Below are 17,787 nucleotides of genomic sequence, written 5' to 3'. Positions count from 1 at the left end.
AGTCTATTATGGTCAAGAATGTCTGCTAAGATATTGGAGGGTTGTGATTGTGTGCTCATTTTATCATATTATGTAACACCCCTATTTGCATAGTCTAGTATATTTCACTGTTCCAGTGACTGGTTTTGGTCCAGATAATTAAGGGGATTAGAACCACATCTAAGACAACTAGATAAGTCCTGAAAACAAATAATTAACAATTACTAAATAGTTAAGTATAAATAAGAAAAACAGAACACAAGAAGTTAAATGAGCTGAGAGTCACAGCGATGGATGACCTTCTCAAGAAGGATTACGAGGTCGATTTAAACTTGAATTTCAAACCAAAAAATATAACGCCGCAGTACTTAAGACTATTGCGAACACAGTGGAAAAGAGAAAATCATAGAAAAGAATTTTTAAGCAGGTCAAATAATTAGGTTAGGGATTTGAAAGAAATATCGAATAACTTGCAAACCGAATCAGACCAGCGAGGGGCAATTTGGTCAATTCACCCCTAGAGGTGATTCCTGACCTAACTGTCCAATAAAATCAAAGAAACGAAAATTTCAGAATCGAAAATTAAATTAAAGAACTATTGAAAAATTAAAGAAAAAGAAAAAGAATAAAAATGGGACTTATTACATCATGATGATGACATCATATATGATGTCAAAATTAATTTTAATTTTTCAACCTTTTTGACCAAGTCAAATAGCCAAATAATTACATAAAAAAATGAAAAAAAAAAGAATAATGACATCACCCAAAGTGACATAAGCATGATGGGGTAAATAAATTCTAATTAATTAGATTTTTGACCAAGTCAATTTTAATAGACAAATACACAACAAAATAACAAAAATTAAAAGAAAAATAGTGGTCCTCCACCCTTAGCTGTAGCTCTCTCTCTCTTTCTTAATTTTCTCTCAAACCTCCATGAAAGATCACCATTAAAGCTTGATTCAAGCTTGATTTTTCATACACATAACCCTAAATTCCCTCAAAATTTTCCATAAAAGCTTGCTATCTCAATTAGAAAAGAAGATTGAAGAAACAAAGAAAAGGAAAAATGAAGAGAATTGAAGAAATGGGGCATCCAAGTTGAGGTTAGTAATTTAAGTTGAAAATTTTAGTTTATTATTTGTGTGTTTAACTTGATTAAACTAGAAATCAACATAAAAAATCAAAAGAAAACTATTATGGGGGACTAAAGAGAAATTTTGGCAGCATTAAGGGGTATTGATATTTCATGATTTTGATAGAACTGAAGTGGTAGTTAAGTTAAATTAGCTGTATAAAGGTTGATTGTGAACTTTAATTGCATTAGTTAAAGAAATTGTGTAAATTAGGGTTTTTGGCATTTAGGGTTTAGGGAAAAATTTAGAGAAAATTTGCAATTGATGTATTGGAACCTAATTCAGGTTTGAAATGGTCATTTGGAATCATTTGTGGTGTGTTTGAATTGATAGAACCAAAGTGCAATTCGGATTATTTAGGATTCATATTCTGGCAGCTTGACCTAAGTCCATTTCAGGGATTAAAACTGAAAATTTACTTACCCAATTGGTGTGAGGCCAATTGGGAATGAAACTAGACACAAAATGGCACATTTTTCATTTAGGAATCATGCCCAGAAAATAACCATAACTTAGTGAACAATTAGGCCAAATCTGGATTAGGACACACTGACCTGTGCAAAAATGACCAAATGAATAGTAGTTACGTAAATGACCATAACTTGGTCTAGGAATGTCCAAATGACCTGAATTTTTACCAGTAGAAAGCTGAGACATAGACCTACAACTTTCATGAGGACACCAATCCAAATTCTATCCATAACTAAGTCATTTTGCCACCCAAATTTAATGGTCAAAAACTACCAGAACCACTTAGGTGCCCAGAAAATCTAGCTTAAACCAATCCGGCTAGCCATGTTCAAATACCCATATCTTGGGCTACAAAACTCCAAATGGAATTATTCAAAAAGGAAATTAAAGATAAGATAATAAGGAACAACTTTGATGAAGGACATTTAGCCAAATTCCCACTGTAGACAGACCAATGGAATAGTACAAACAAGAAACCCAAAACTGAAATTTTGATATTTAACCCTAATAGGCTTTGAATTGAATTTGGCAATCAATGCTAATAAAAATATGACTCAAAATGTGGTATGTGGGTGTAATTAGAATTAGCATATCTAATTAGTATGAAAAAGTCAATATTTTGACCAAATGGTCAAATGAATAGTAATCACAATTACACTAAGTACAAATGACTCAATTTTATGGGGTAAATTAAGTGTATAAAATTTAATTATTAAATTTATTAATTAGAAATAAATTGAATAGATATTGAAACACTCTAGTTATGTATTTTAGTGGGAAAGGAGCCCTCCAAGAAAGGAGGAGAAATGGAACCAAGACAAGTCTAGATAAGAGGTTTGTGCACAAATAACTATTTTGTTACTTTTCATTTCTAAATTGATTTGAACAAGTTTATTTTATGATTTATAATTTTGTTGTGTTGAGGATTTTAATTTGTTGAATGAAATTGTATAAATTAAATGTAAATTTTCTTATGCATTTAAGGATTTATTGCATGGTTTTGAGGATTGTAAATTTTAAGTTTGATGTGTTGCCAACCTTAAGCATGAATTTATGATGATTCAATATGTTAATGGTTTGCAAACAGTTTGTAAATAGAAATTATTTTGAATATGATTTGGAAGCACAGTTGACATAGCAATATATGTTGTGAATTCTCATTAGCTTATTGTAACGGCCCGACCCACTAGTGATATTATCTGCTCTGGGCCAAAGCCCTCACGGTTTTAAAACGCGTCACTAGGGGTTACGAACCACCAACTTATAAACCCAGCATCTCTCCCGTGTTTTGCCGATGTGGGATTTGCTTAGGGTGTTACAATCTACCCCCCTTATGGGACTCAGCGTCCTCACTGAGGTTTGCCCCACCATCGCCCAAGGATGCACGCGGAGTGGCTCTGATACCACAAAATGTGACACCCCTCACCCGACTACAGTGTGGCCGAGCAAGGCGTGCTACAATCGGTGTCGGAGCACCCTAACTTATCTTACTTTATTTTTTTTTAATAATTTTGAATTTGTTTAATTTAATATCAATTATTTTTCGACAGAGAAACTAGCGGAGTTTACCCTATTTTATTATCGTTTGGCGTATTTCAATATTCACTTGATTGAAATTCAATAATATTTCCAAAATAAAATCTTATCCATGCTAATCATAATTATCTCATCAATCATTCTCATAATTTTCTCATATTTCAAATCTCATCCACACATTTCAATTTCATAATCATTTCCATACATTTCCATTCATACTCAATTCATATGTAAACATTCTCAAATTAAATAAGCAAAATTTTCAAATTTCCTTAATTTACATAATTTACAAAATAATTACAAAATTTCATAATTTACATGATATATAAATTAATTAAATATGAAAAAAGCTAATTTATTAATTTACATCACATTTCTATTAATTACTTGTTCATAATCTACATTACAATACAGTATTTAGCATTTTATACAAAATACAAAATATGATCTATATGGGCCCTATTTACATGCATTGCTGAGGAGGTGACAACCTTGAATACTTCAGACACTTCTGCAGATCAGAACTCCAAAAATCTTAGTCAAAATACCTGCGCAAGGAAACAAATCCATCGCACTAAGCATTGCTGCTTAGTGGTGCAATAATATAACAAGGAAATAATATACAAATAAAGATAAAAATAAAACATAATTCAAATAATTAAGATTTATTTATACTTTACATACGGTTTCTAAAATTTAATATGTTTTATCCTAATTTAGTCTTCTTTGGAAGTGTTTATTTTGCCAATGTACAGTGATAATGTACATAGAATAAAATGATCTAAAAATAATAAATTTATGATTATATTATTATGTAAGTCACATTTGCAATATTTATGTATGTTATAATTTTCTTTGCTAATCTTTTAGAATTTTCTCAATACTTTCTAGGTTGTCTCAGATTATTTCATAATAAGTAAATTTTAATATCGGTCCAGTTCATTTCGATTCTTTCTAATAAATAACTATTTTAATTTATTTTAGGTCATCTTACTCATTTATTTAATTTCTAATATTTTTAATTACTAATATTCTTAACTTATTTCAATAAATTTCACTGCCCAAGTAACCTATGACAGGCTGACTAAACTGGATAACGGGTCATTGGCACTGGACACCACGGTGCCTCGGGCCGTCATACCATGGGATGCAGAACTCAACCACGTATGCAGTCAGTATGGCTAAAAAGCCATGATAACACATAATCGGGCATAAAAGCCATGAGTACGGGCATAAAGCCATGAATGCGGGCATAAAGCCATGAATGCGGGCATAAAGTCATGAGTGCGGGCATAAAGCCATAAATACAGGCATAAAGCCTTTCGCAGTAATGCTAAAATAATACCCTATTGGCATGCCAATCTATCCAATCTGACACACATGTCTAGGCAATACAAGGGCACTTAAAATCATTAAATATTAATATATTATATTTTATGACTTCATTATTTCATGATAAATTCCATAATTTATACATTCAAAAATCTACTTATGTAATTACAAATTTTATATTTCAAGTTGAGTTACTAATATTTTATGAATTATATTTGTGATGGGCATATAAGCCCTAACTATCTATTCACATCAATTAGGTGACTTATTTTTCATGTTTCAAGTAATCCACGAACATTTCATGGATTTCAAATTTATGGCCTTAATTTCCCTTTAACAATTTTAACTAGGATGCATAGTCCACATTTGTCATACAATTCTAAGCATTTAAGCTTAGAATTGGTTCTAGGTCTTCATCTTAGTTTGCTAATCATTTTGATTACTATTCACCTTACTAGTCAACCAAAATGTTGACTTTTTCATACTTAATGGATATGTTAATTCTAATTATACTAAGATCTCACATTTTGAGTTTCACATTTGCTAGTGTTAATTGCCGATTACAATTTAAAGTCCCCTAGATGCATTTCTAAATTTTCAGTTTTGATTACCTAGGTTCATTGTTCCATTGGACAATTTTACAGTGGAAACTATGTAACACCCCTATTTGCATAGCCTGGTATATTTCACTGTTTCGGTGATTAGAGTTGGTTCGGACAATTAAGAGAATTAGAATCACACTTAAGACAACTAGATAAGCCATAAACACAAATAATTAGTAATTATCAATTAGTTAAGTATAAATAAGAAAAATAGAACATAAGAAGTTAAACGAACCAAGAGTCACAGTGATGGGCGACCTTCTCGGGAATGACTGCGAAGTCGATTTAAACTCAAATTTCGAACCGTAAAATATAATGTTGCGGTCCTTAGGACCATTACGAACACAGTGGAAAAGAGAAAATCACGAAAAAAGGTTGTTAAGCCAGTCAAATAATTAGGTCAGGGATCCGGAAGAAATATTAAATTATTTACAAACTAGGTTGAACCGTCGGGGGCAATTTGGTCAATTGACCCTGAGAGCTGACTCCTGACCTAACTGTCAAATAAAATCGGAGAAAAGAAAATTTCAGAGTCGAGAATTAAATTAAAGAACTAATAGAAAAATTAAAAAAAAAAAAAAGAAGAAGAAAATGAAAAAGGTGTAGGAATTACATCATGCATGACATCATACATGATGCTATAAATAGTATAATTAATAAATTCAATTAATTAGATATTTTGGTCTTCCATAAGAAAAACATACATGAAAAGGAAAAGAAAAGAAAAATAAAACAAAGTCTTCTTCTTCCTCATGGTTGCCGCCTCCCATCCCTCTCTCCCTCTCCATTAAAATACCTCCATTGAAGCTTGATCCAAGCTTTTAAATTCCTACTAAACCCCAAATTCTCCCATAAAAACTTGTTTTAGTCACTTGAGAGGAAGATTGGTCATCAAAGAAAGAAGAAAAAAGGAAAGCTTAAAGACACCTAACAAGGTTAGTGATTTAAGATGCAAAATTAGTTTATTTGTTGTGTTTTTAGCTTGATTAACTTATAAATAAAATTAAAATGAAATGAAACAAATTGTTTAGGGACTAAGCTGAAATTCTGCCAGCATGTGTATGGGGGTTTATTGCATGATTTGAATGGTTTGAATGGGTATATGAACTTTAATTAGTTGAATGGTTATGATTCAAGGCTTTGAAAGTAGTTAAATGCAAGAGTTTGTGAATTAGGGTTTTGGACATTAGGGTTTAGAGACAAAAAATGTGAGAAACTTTTAAATGATGTTTTGGACCTAATTTGAAGTGAGAAATGGTCATTTGTGACCAAATGAAGTGTGTAGGAACGGTTGGAGTTAAGGCCAAATTCGGATTGAGCATGGTCATGCTGTTGGCAGCTTGACCAAGTTACCTTTGAGGGACCAAAAATGAAATTTTACAAGTCCAATTGGTATGAGAACAATTGGGAATGAAAATAGACACTAAATGACACAATTTTCATTTAGGAACCATGTCCAAAAAGTGACTAAAACCTAGTGAATAAATTGACTCAATTCGGAAAATCTCAGTCTGTCCCTGTATAAACTGACCAAATGAACAGTGTTTATTTATTTGGTCATAACATGAGCTAGGCAGGTCAAAATAATCTGAAATTTTACCAGTGGTTAGATGAGATATAGACCTAAAACTTTCATGAAGAACACAAATCCAAATTATGCCATTAACCAAGTCGTTTGGCCACCCAAAGTTGGTGACGCAAAACTGCCAGAATCAAAATTTGCTCAGAAAACTGGGTGGAGTCCAATCCAGCAGCCATGGTTCAAATGGCTATAACTTGAGCTAAAAAACTCCAATTTGAGTGATTCAAAAAGGAAAATAAACTTAAGACAATAGGGAACATTTCCTATGAAGAAAGTTTTGCCAAATTCTAACAGTAAAGTGACCAATGGAATAATGCAACTTAGGACACAAAAACTGAAAAATTACAAATTTGCCTACAAGACTTAGAATTTGAGAAAATGACCAAAACCAACAAGTTTGGTAACCAAAATGTGGTATGTGGGTGAAGTTGGAGTTCCCATACCTATTAAGCCTTAGAAAGTCAATGAATTGACTTGAATAGTGAAGGAACGGAAGCGTGAAAAACACAAGTTTATACCATTGAATTCAAAAATTTTCACCCAGGGTCACATGCATCATGCAAGATTTATTTTTATCTATTTGATTTCAATGATAAAGAACACATTAAAACTCTTTTAATATGTTTTTTGATCTGTATTCGCCATTTAAGATTTTTAAATTAATCAGATTAATTTTAGAACCCTAGATTAAATCAAAAACTATTACACTAACCTCTTGACTTTGAGATTCGTCTTCAGGACACCAGATGTTGTCCCTCTAGCTTGTCCACACCAAGAACACCTATGGCAGCCCTTGAACAGCTTCTAAAGCTTTTTCTGTTAATTAGAAATTCAAGTTCTGCCTTTTAAGAGATTAGAGATGTAAATAGGACACTAGAAACAATTTCTAGTGTTCTTAATTCAAGAGATTGATGGCTAATCTCTTTGAATTGATGAGAGATGAAGAAGAATAGATGAAAAAACCTGAAAGTGGCGTGACAAAGGAGAGGAGTGGCTGCTGGTTATTTTTCTTTTTCATAACAACACTTATATAGCTAGGTTAACACATTAAACCCTTGCCACATGTCACCCTTTGATTAGCTCTAGGTTTAAGTGACCCAATCACATTGTGCCAAGTGTCAAACCTATATTTAATCTTGATTTTAATCATCCTACATGATTAAAAACATTTGGCAAGCTTATGTGTAATCCCATGTGTCACCATCTCATGGTGCCACGCGTCACACTGTGAAATGACCAAAATGCCCCTATGTCTTAATTATGAGTTCTTAACCCAAAATAATTATTTTTCTTCTTCTAATCTATTTATTTCAAATATAAGTTAATTAATTAATCTCTATTAATTAATTTCTCATTAATTAAATTCATATTTAAACACTTTAAATATAAATTTAACTTATATTACACATCCAATAATCTAGATTTGGTTTTAAGTCATGCTAGGGACTTTGCAATCTAATTGCAAACCAAACCTATTTAATTAATCAATTAAACTCTTTAATTAATTAATTATATCATATTTAAATAGGTGATAACTTGTGTATGTGTGTGACTTACTAGGCTCATCACTAATTGGCAATGAGACATGATATCAACTCTTAATATCATCAGAACTCTTTCTTACCATAAATGATTTCTCTAAATCATTTTATGCACCTCATAGACCATGGTTAACACCTAGCATAGCATGCCATGGCCACCCAATCAGTAATAAGGTTTACCTTAAATGAACCTATAACCATATGTTACCATGCACTAGAATCTCTCTGTTTCAAAATCCCAACTCAAGCTGGAGTCATGATTTATGTTAAACTCCATTTGCTATGAATATTATGTTCTCTTTTAATTCCAGTTCTTGATTAAAAGAATTTTTCTCATCGGAAACTCTTTTCTGAATAAATCTATCTGTCCTGGCCAGGAACTTGAAACATCAAGAACAATTAAATGAGCATAGGATTTTATCTCTATTTACTTAGAGGAATAGATTCCATCTTGATCAACACCTACCTCCATATATAACTAGTAGAAGCCAACACATGCCCATATACCCATACACAGTACAAGTATGAAAGCAGTATCAAACTCAAACTACCTATATACAAGATAACTGTGCTATCTCAGGTCTAAAGATTATCTGCACTGATATGATTTATGATAAAACATTGACAAGAGTTAACTCCATGTGCTTGTCATAAGTGTCACTGGTTCGGCCTACTTATCATTTATAAGTGCCTATCATGTTTTTTATATGGCATGAGACTCACCATTCCATCTTATTTATATCTCATATAAATAACTTGGGAATAAACATGAATACAATCTTTCTGGATAGGTCATGTCCTTATTATGAAGTATCCTCGATTGTGAACCTATTTATGATACTTTGTGCTAGAAATATTGTCACTCATATTCTTAATAACTTAAAAATAATATTTCTAACAAAATATCAATGGACCTTTTCTATTACACATAAATATATTATGTAAACGGAAAAGTGGAAATGCCTTTTATTAATAAAATATGTACAAGATACATACTAAATGATATGCTCTAGGGCATACTACTAACAATCTCCCACTAGCACTAGAGCCATTCATTACAATATCTTAGACCCATCTTTTCAAGATGTCAGTCTAACTGAGCTTGTGACAAAGGCTTAGTGAATGGATCAGCTGGTTTTTCAGCTGATGTTATTTTTTCTGCATGGCTATATCGCCTTGCCTAACTATATCTTTGATAATGTGGTAGTGCCTTTCTATGTGTTTGGATTTTGGTGAGACCTTGGTTCCTTAGCCTGTATGACTGCTCCATTATTGTCACAGTGTAATGGAACGGCTGACTCAATGGAAGGAACTACTGTAAGTTCTGTCACGAACTTCTTTATCCAAACAGCTTCCTTTGCAGCATCGATGCGAGAATATACTCACCTACGTAGTGGAATATGCAGTCATGCTCTGTTTGGAACTCTTCCAACTGACTGCACCTCCATTACAAATGAACACATATCCAGAGGTAGACTTTCTATCATCGATATCTGATTGGAAATCAGAATCAGTATAACCATCCAATTGCAAGTCTCCACCTCCATAAATCAAGAATAAATCCTTAGTTCTTCTCAAGTACTTAAGGATATTCTTGACAGCTATCCAGTATTTCAAACCTGGATTGGATTGATACCTGCTAGTCAAACTAATAGCATATGCGATATCCGACCTAGTACACAACATTGCATACATTAAACTTCCAATAGCCGAAGCATATGGAATCCTGGCCATCTTATCTCTTTCTTTAGGTGTCTTTGGAGACATCTCTTTAGAAAGGTGGATACCATGTCTCACTGGTAACAATCCTCTCTTGGAATCAAGCATGTTAAACCTCTTTAACACCTTTTCCAAGTATAGACTTTGGGATAAACCAATTATTCTTTTCGCTCTATCTCTATAGATGCGAATCCCAAGAATATAGGTTTCCTCCCCTAAGTCTTTCATGGAGAATGTATTTGACAACCATACCTTTATAGTCGTCAACATACCTGTGTCATTACCCATCAACAGTATGTCATCCACATATAAGACAAGGAAAGTGATAGCACTGTCACTAACCTTCTTATATACATATGGCTCATCCTCATTTTTGATAAAACCAAAGGATTTAATGGCTTCATCAAAACGGATGTTCCAACTCCTCGAAGCTTGTTTCAACCCATAAATGGATCGCTTTAGTTTGCATACCTTGGAACCATCTTGGGATTCAAAACCCCTAGATTATTCCATGAAAATATTTTCTTCAATGTATCCATTGAGAAAAGCTGTTTTGACATCTATCTGCCAAATCTCATAATCATAGTATGCAGCTATTGCTAATAAAATCCTAATTGATTTAAGTATGGCAACAGGTGAGAAAGTCTCCTCATAGTCGATTCCTTGCCTTTGGCGAAACCCTTTCGCTACTAGCCTTGCCTTATAGGTCTCTAACTTTCCATCAGAACCAATTTTCTTCTTGAAAACCCATTTGTTCCCAATAGGTACAATACCTTCAGGTGGGTCAACAAGATCCCAAACTTGATTCTTATACATGGAATCAATCTCGGATTTCATAGCCTCAATCCATTTTGAAGAGTCTATATCTGATATAGCTTCTTCATAAGTAAGTGGATCATCTCTATGATCTACTTCTTCATGAGTAGACAACTCTTGTTCTTCTTCATGAAGAAAAACATATCTCACTGGTGGGTGAGATACCCTGGTTGTTCTACGAGGAACAGCTGTAGATGTTTCATCAACAGGTATAGGTTGACTAGATGGATCTATATCCATCTGATCTGTTGGTTGGTTAGAATTCTCCAATTCTAACTCTATTTGCCTTCCTTTGCCTCCTTCTTGAACAAACTGTTGTTCAAGAAATGTGGCATCTCTACTTATCACAACCTTTTGTGAAGTAGGCAAATAAAAATAATATCCAAAACTATCTTTTGGATATCCAACAAATCGACTTTTTTCTGATCTGGTCTCCAATTTATCAATGTTCAGCTTTTTGATATAAGCTGGACAACCCCAAATCTTAACATGCTTAAGACTTGGTTTCCTTCCATGCCATATCTCATAAGGTGTGGAAGAAACTGATTTTGATGGAATCCTATTCAGAATATACAAAGCTAATTCTAATGCAAATCCCCAAAAGAAGATTGGCATATCAGTATATCTCATCATACTACGTACCATATCCAATAGGGTACGATTTCACCTTTCAAATACACCATTCAGTTGTGGCGTTCCTGGAGGAGTCAGCTGAGAAACAATGCTATGCTCTCTCAAGTATTCATCAAATTCAGTACTCAAATATTCACCTCCACGATCTGATCGAAGAGCTTTAATACTCTTTCCTGTTTGATTTTCTACTTCAGATTTAAATTCTTTGAACTTTTCAAAAGATTCATGTTTGTATTTCATCAAATACAAATACCCAAACCTTGATTTATCATCAGTAAAGGTAATAAAATAATAAAAACCCCTTCTAGCCATTTTTTTAAATGGACCACATACATCACTATGTATTAGCTCCAAAATATTTTCAACTCTTAGCCCTTGTCCAACAAAGGGTGATCTAGTCATTTTGCCCTGAAGGCAAGATTCACAAGTTGGAGTAGGCTCAGAGCCCAATGAGGATAGAATCCCCATTTTCTCCAGTTTTAAAATCCTATCTTCTGCAACATGACATAACCTTAAGTGCCAAATATATTTTGAACTTGAGTTGGTTTTCACCATGGCATTGCATTCTTTTAGATTACTATACTCTGGACAGTGGAAACACTTTCCTGCTAGCAGTGGAAACACTTTCCTGTTGGTAGTGGAAATACTTTCCTTTACCTTTGTCAACTTTGATCTTTGTTTTTCTGTTTGGTTATCTTCTTAGAAGGACCAAGAATCTGAGGTTTTTTTTTCTTATTGCCCTTCTTCTTGCTAGCTTTCCAGCAGAAGAAGATGCAACCAAAGCTACCTCTTTTCCTTTATTGCCCGGCATATTCTTTTGGGCAATAACCAGCATGTTGAGTAAACCAACTAAGGTGCATTCCTGTTGAGTCATATGGAAATTTGTCACAAAATTCCCAAAAGACTCAGGAAGGGACTGAAGGATCAAATCCATCTGTAGTTGGAAATCCATGTTGAAGTCAAGATGTTCCAACTGCTCAATCAGCCGAATCATCTTGTGGACATAATCCCCAACATTCTGTCCCTCAGACATCCTCATACAGAATAGCTGTCTAGATATCCCATACCTAGCATTCCTGCTGTGCTCACCATACAACTCTTGTAGGTGAAGGAGGATCTCACTCGCACTCTGTATGTTCTCATGTTGCTTCTGTAACTCATTACTCATGGAAGCAAGCATGTAACACTTAGCTCTCATATCATGCTCCTTCCACTCGTCCAAAGATTCAAGTTCCTCTTGTGTGGCCTCTGGATGTAAGGGACCAGGAACATTTGAATCTAGAACATATCCTATATATTCAAGGTTTAGGACAAGTTTCAAATTTCTTAGCCAATCAGACAGATTAGGTCCTGTCAACCTATTATGATCAAGTATGCTTGCAAGGATATTGGATGGTGGTAGTTGTTTTGTGCTCATTTTTATCAGAAAATTAACTACAGAAAATAACCAGATTAATTAGTAAATGTATCATGTAATTAACCAAAATGATTATGGTCTTTTAATCAAATTGGTCCTCCCACTAACTTAGCGAATCCTACACTTTCAAAGTAGAAAATGGAAATCCTAGTTGGATGGATTTCTAGTGGGTGATTGAATTCTTATAATTCTATTGATCATCCTCAGGTACATCCATTATTGGAATTACAATAAACTATAAGTGAGCAACTCCTTGCCCATCACATCTCATGTGAGGTTCAATCCTTTACCTAGCCCCTAATGCTCAAAATCTCAGGTACATCCATTATTGACTTATCTTGCATTAGTTAAGTTGATCCCATTGAGCCAGTAATTATGCAAATAATTTTAATGTTCTCAGGTACATCCAATATTGGCCACTAAACCATTTACATATTTACAACATCTCATGCTTAACAATTATTCTTAAGAAAATCTCTTAAATTAATTGCATCTTATGCAACTATTTAAAATTTCTTAAAATAATTGCCCCAATGCAGGGCCTATGTTATAATTACTTTAATTTTAGCATTACCAACTTAATCATTTGTTTGGAAGATTTTATAGTCATTCTAATTACTATTAAGGTCTCACTTTGCACATTATCCAATTAGCATGCATATATCTGTTAGTAGTATGCCCTAGAGCATATTATTTAGTATGTATCTTGTACATATTTTTAATAATAAAAGGCATTTCCACTTTTCCGTTTACATAATATATTTATGTGTAATAGAAAAGGTCCATTGATATTTTGTTAGAAATATTATTCTTAAGTTGTTAAGAATATGAGTGACAATATTTCTAGCACAAAGTATCATAAATAGATTCACAATCGAGGATACTTCATAATAAGGACATGACTTATCCGAGAGATTTGTATTCATGTTTGTTCCCAGTTATATATATGAGATATAAATAAGATGGATGGGTGAGTCTCATGCCATATAACAAACATGATAGATAAATGATAAAAATAAAAAGTAGGATGGACACTTACACTTAGCACATGCAGTTTTTTACTCTGTCATTTGTTTGTCATAATCATAATCACATATATATAATCTTTAGACTGAGATAGATAGCATTATTATATATATATAGAGTTTTTTGATGATCTTTTTTCTTTGTACTACTATGTATATGGGTATATATGGTGTTGGTTGTTATATGTTATATAATATATATAGTGTTAGGAGAAAGAAGAAGAGATTCTAAGTAAAAAAAAAGAAAAAAAATCCTCATTGTTTTTTTTTGTTCTTTCATGTTTCAAGTTTTATTAGAGATTTATTAGAAAAAGAAAAGAAAAAGAAAAAAAATGAAATCAAATAATTTAATAAGAAAAGAAATAATAAATATAATATAATATGGAGTGGAATTTGACATAAACATATTTGGGATTTTGATTTTGATTTTTGAGAGATTCATAGAGCATGTAACATTATGATATTATTATCATTTCATTTAATAAAAATTATATATGGGGTTTATATGGCATGCTATGCTATGGTGTTAATTATGTCTGGTGTGAGAGAAAAAGAAAAATTTGATGATTTTTAGAAAGATGAAAAGATATTGAATGATATTATCATTGATATCATGATATTGACCAATTGATGAACACAGTAAGTTTACAACACACACACACACATTATATTATTATTAAATTTTTAAATTAAATTATAAATTAAAATAATTTAATTATTAAAATTTTTTAAATTTTTAATTAAAAAAAAAAAATTGCATGATGATTAAAAAAAATCTAGATATTATTTATGTTATATAAATTATTAAATATATTAAAAAAGTTAAAAAATGAATTAAATTAATTAAAAATTATTAATAGATTTTAATTATTTTATTTATTATTTTATATAATTAATTAATTAGAAAAAAATAATTATTTTTTTTAAGAAAGAAAAATTAAGACACATTGGCATTTTTTTTCATTTTTTTTTTGACACGTGGACATGACATGGCATGACATAACACATGGCATTTTAAAAAATGAAAAAAATTTTTTTTTTTTAAAAATAAGATTAAATTAAATTAAATAGGTTTGTGACTTGACACACACAATGATAATGTGTCTAATACTAAGCTAAAATGAAAGGTTTAATGTATGTAAGTTTTTAATGTATTAAACCTAGCTAGCTATGAAAAAAAAAAAAAAAAAAAGCCTCCTCTCTCCTCTCTCTCATCCTCATTTGAGCCTCTCTCTCAGCCTCTCTTCTTCTCTCTTCATTCTTTCAAGAAATTTATCTCTTGAATTATCTAATTAAGAAATGAATTTCTCTAATTCTAAATTCTCTCTCTCTCTAATCTCTAAATTAAAAACTTTGAATTTCTAAATTAATAGAAAGGGCTTTTAAAGGAAGCTGTAGCTGTTCAACTATATCATATAATAGCATACATTCCCATACATCTCATGCATTCATGGATAAGCAATAAATATGGTATGATCATGGACTTTCTAAGGGATTCAATTCTGAGCCACCAAAAATTGAATCAGGGCATTCCTAGGTGCATTTCATTCATTCATTCATTTTATAAGAGTTGCTGAAGGAGTACATAATCAACACTTGATCTTGAATTCCTCCCACTGGTCCCACCAATGCTCTTAACCTCCTTGAACTTCTTGCAATCCAACATTACATGGTAATCCTTGGCATACCAAGGCGAATTTACATGAACTTAAATGAATGAAATTACAACCCAAAAATTATTACAAACTTAATAATACATGCCCAAAATAAATTAAAATAAATTAATTAATTTACAATCCCAAAGAAACATAAAAGAAATAAATCCAATCACATTGGACTTTTATAGTCCATGATCATCCATCATGCATATCACTATTTAACAATTAAATAAAACATATATACTTAAATTAAATTGAATATCTCATATTCAACTTAAAATTCCAGATTCGAATATGATTCAAATAAATTTAAAAATTTAGATTTGAATCTCATTCAAACAAATTTAAAAATTCAGATTTGAATCACATTCAAACAACTTTAAAAATTCAGATTTGAATCACATTCAAACATTTTTTAAAAAATCAAATTTGAATCACATTCAAACATTTTTAAAAAAAATCAGATCTGAATTTTATTCAATCAATTTTAAAAAATCAGATTTAAATATGATTCAAACAACTTTAAAAATTCAGATTTGAATCACATTCAAACAACTTTTAAAATTCATATTTGAATAACATTCAAACAATTTTTAAAATTATGATTTGAATCATAATTTAATTGTGTGATTAAAATTCTAATTAAACAATTTAATTAGACATAGGATGAGCTTTTAGATCATACAACAATTGTAAATTAAAAAGCAAACCTTGCGCTACCTTGAAGAAGCTTTGTTGCCGCCACCAATGGTGGCTTCACCATGTGTGCCGCCACACAACCATTGCAACCAGCAATGGATCAATCATCTCATGATCAAATCACACAATTAAATCATATGATCAACAATCTAAATGACAAATATAGTGGCTCTGATACCAATTAGAGGAACGGAAGCGTGAAAAACAAAAGTTTATACCATTGAATTCAAAATTTTTCACCTAGGGTCACATGAATCATGCAAGATTTTTTTTATCTATTTGATTTCAATGATAAACAACATATTAAAACTCTTTTAATATGTTTTTGGATCTGTATTTGCCATTTAAGATTTTAAAATTAATCAGATTAATTTTAAAACCCTAGATTAAATCAAGAACGATTACACTAACCTCTTGATGCACTGCAGTGTGTCTGAGCCTTTAAGATTCGTCTTTAGGACACCAGATGTTGTCCCTCTAGCTTGTCCACACCAAGAACACCTATGGAAGCCCTTGAACAGCTTCTAAAGCTTTTTTTGTTAATTAGAAATTCAAGTTCTGCCTTTTAAGAGATTAGTGATGTAAACAGGACACTAGAAACAATTTCTAGTGTTCTTAATTCAAGAGATTGATGGCTAATCTCTTTGAATTGATGAGAGATGAAGAAGAATAGATGAAAAGCCTCAAAGTGGCGTGACAAAGGAGAGGAGTGGCTGCTGGTTATTTTTCTTTTTTATAATAACACTTATATAGCTAGCTTAACACATTAAACCCTTGCCACATGTCACCCTTTGATTAGCTCTAGGTTTAAGTGACCCAATCACATTGTGCCAAGTGTCAAACCTATATTTAATCTTGATTTTAATCATCTTACATGATTAAAAACATTTGGCAAGCTTATGTGTAACCCCATGTGTCACCATCTCATGGTGCCACGTGTCACACTGTGAAATGACCAAAATGCCCCTGTGTCTTAATTTTGAGTTCTTAACCCAAAATAATTATTTTTCTTCTTCTAATCAATTTATATCAAATATAAGTTAATTAATTAATCTCTATTAATTAATTTCTCATTAATTAAATTCATATTTAAACACTTTAAATATAAATTTAACTTATACTACACATCCAATAATCTAGATTTGGTTTCAAGTCATGCTAGGGACTTTGTAATCTAATTGCAAACCAAACCTATTCAATTAATTAATTAAACTCTTTAATTAATTAATTAAATCATATTTAAATAGGTGATAACTTGTGTATGTGTGTGACTTACTAGGCTCATCACTAATTGGCAATGAGACATGATATCAACTCTTAATATCATCAGAACTCTTTCTTACCATAAATGATTTCTCTAAATCATTTTATGCACCTCATAGACCATGGTTAACACCTAGCATAGCATGCCATGGCCACCCAATTAGTAATAAGGTTTACCTAAAATGAACCTATAACCATATGTTACCATGCACTAGAATCTCTCCGTTACAAATCCCAACTCAAGCTGGAGTCATGGTTTATGTCAAACTTCGTTTGCTATGAATATTATGTTCTCTTTTAATTCCAGTTCTTGATGAAAAGAATTTTTCTCATCGGAAACTCTTTTCTGAATAAATCTATCTGTCCTTGCCAGGA

This window comes from Hevea brasiliensis, chromosome 7, assembly GCF_030052815.1.
Source record: "Hevea brasiliensis isolate MT/VB/25A 57/8 chromosome 7, ASM3005281v1, whole genome shotgun sequence".
NCBI classification, from domain to species: domain Eukaryota; kingdom Viridiplantae; phylum Streptophyta; class Magnoliopsida; order Malpighiales; family Euphorbiaceae; genus Hevea; species Hevea brasiliensis.
This window is presented reverse-complemented; position numbering follows the sequence as displayed.